The sequence below is a fragment of the Frankliniella occidentalis genome, unplaced genomic scaffold, assembly GCF_000697945.3.
Source record: "Frankliniella occidentalis isolate FOCC.00 unplaced genomic scaffold, Focc_3.1 Scaffold120, whole genome shotgun sequence".
Taxonomy (NCBI): domain Eukaryota; kingdom Metazoa; phylum Arthropoda; class Insecta; order Thysanoptera; family Thripidae; genus Frankliniella; species Frankliniella occidentalis.
The window spans coordinates 147,133-149,227 of record NW_026267248.1 but is presented as its reverse complement, the minus strand read 5'-3'; the positions used below and the strand labels follow the sequence as shown (position 1 = coordinate 149,227).

Below are 2,095 nucleotides of genomic sequence, written 5' to 3'. Positions count from 1 at the left end.
CGTAACTAATTCTAAGTTAAAATCGCATTATGACAGGTAAAATCTAAAGTCTTTAGATCATTCTATCAGGATTTATTATTAAGCTGTGCACTAAGATGACACTAGAAGAGCAAATTCAGGCATGCACATGGTAGTGTTCACCATGGTGCACGCGGATAGGTGTTAAAAAGTGTTTCAGATTAACTTTGAATACTTTACAGGGTCAAAAAATGCATGGCGAACCCTGTAGTTTAACACTTTTCAGTATTCAAATATCCAGCAAAACACTTCAACATCACGTTAAGCCCTTGTGCACGCCAGTTGCAGTTTTATCAGTAAACCACAACTATCGGCATAGGCATTTTCTTTAGGAGCCTGTTAAAAGTGGCGGATGCTTGACTTTCAATGAGAAAATGGGCTGTCTACGCCGCCGAATTGTTTCCAAGAAACGTGCGATACAAACTTCATTCTTTGCGAGTTGCAAAGAATCTTGAGGTATTGCATCGGAAAATTATTGTTAGCAAGCTTGCGTACTGATTTCTTTTTTGATTGATTGATTGAATGGTTTATTGTCCACATTAATAGGACTAAACAGTCCCTTTCTTTACAATGGTCTAAAAACTCAAGCGCGCTACTGTACACGCTATCGTCTTGTGAACGATTTGTATTTACAGCTTACTGATTTCGTGCTACGCTTACGCGTTTTTCAATTCGCCAGTATGAAAACATTTGTTCACACTGGTGTATTGAAAAATGCGTAAGCGTAGCACACACACAGAAATCAGAAAGTTGCAAATAAAAATGCTCCAAAGATTTTAGTGTGTTGGACAGTACTACTGTATACCACACTTCCTGACAATATTTTGTGCTGTTTTACGCAAGCAATTACATTTTGGAGTATATGCTCAGATTTAGCGCTGAATTTCGGTACAAACGCGTAGCCCCCTCATGGGTTCTGGCCATGTATAAACAAATCCTAATAAATTTTCTTGGTCTTAATATTTGTGATCAGAAGTGTGAGACACAATGGTGCTGGGTGCTTGGGTTATAACTAGTTTGTGAGGACTCCGTATGTGCACTGGGAAACACTTTGCTCGCAATACAAGGAACCGACATTTTTTGCAATGTTGTGAAACGAATTGCAAGCCTTCTACAGTGCAGTCTATGACTTGCAGGTGTCAACAATACCACAGTTGTTATCTCAAAACGTCTAAAATTTGGCGAGAGCTTGATTGCATCTTGCTGCAACCGTAGAAGACGATCTTACTTTACACCACTGTAAAAAATGTAAAATGTAAAAAGCGTACGCTGAATCTATTTCGATGTTTTTACAAACCAACCCTAACGTTGAACCTACGTTTCGCTATGGACAGATTTGTGCGCTAAAATGCACGATGTTATTCAAAGGAATGCGAAAAAATATTCAAACCAAGGCACAAATGTGCAAAAAATTTGATTCCCTAAATTTTTACCAGCTAAAGATAAAAATCCAGTTAGTAAACCATATGGACTCGAGATAACTAGGCCAGAAATGACGAACTGCAATTTTTTTCCGGTATTGCCGAACGGAACCTTTAACGACACTCTCTACGTTTTCACTGCACACTTTTCGACGAGTGAGGCCACTCAAAAAAGGGCATGTTTGCACCAATACAATAATAAAAAATACCAAAAAATACGAGAAAATACACACAAATCCTCTAAATCCACGATGAAAATGTCAATAGAAATGAATGGAAAATATAAAAAGTCCTCCCTCAGCGTACTCAGAAAATACGCGAGTTGGCCTCCTAGCTTACCTCTGGTTGCTTTTATAGTTTTTGCTAAACATTTGCCGTACTTCAGATCTTTTACGACACGATTGACACGTGGTCATGTCGAACGCGACCCAGCCCGCGGTGTGTGAGCGCAAAGGGACCCGGCCCATGTGTGCGCGCACACGCATGCACTTCCGCGCAGCATCCCGGTGAGCTGCTGCGTGCGGTGCCGTCGCGACCTCCGAGCGCACTGTTGACCCCTGTTGTCGGTGTCAAGGTTAGGGCCAGGTAGCTGGCCGGATGGACTCGGCCATCCGCTACTAACCCCCCTCAACACGCCTCACCCCACCCCGAGCGAA

The 2,095-nt window shown here is 41.8% G+C and overlaps 2 long non-coding RNA genes across 3 annotated transcripts in view; one reads left to right on the top strand and one right to left on the bottom strand.

Moving 5' to 3' along the window:
• Positions 1–2,095, top strand: part of LOC127750003 (uncharacterized) — a 149,280-nt gene that overhangs the window by 22,383 nt on the left and 124,802 nt on the right. The gene's annotated exons all lie outside the window — the stretch shown is intronic.
• Positions 1–2,095, bottom strand: part of LOC127750002 (uncharacterized) — a 32,720-nt gene that overhangs the window by 23,914 nt on the left and 6,711 nt on the right. The window contains exon 1 of one of the 2 annotated variants that reach the window (XR_008011481.1): positions 1,779–1,982. The exons of the other annotated variant lie outside the window; for it this stretch is intronic. This is a non-coding gene — a long non-coding RNA (uncharacterized LOC127750002). Of the gene's footprint in view, positions 1–1,778; positions 1,983–2,095 lie in introns of those variants that run through there. 2 annotated transcript variants of the gene reach the window in all.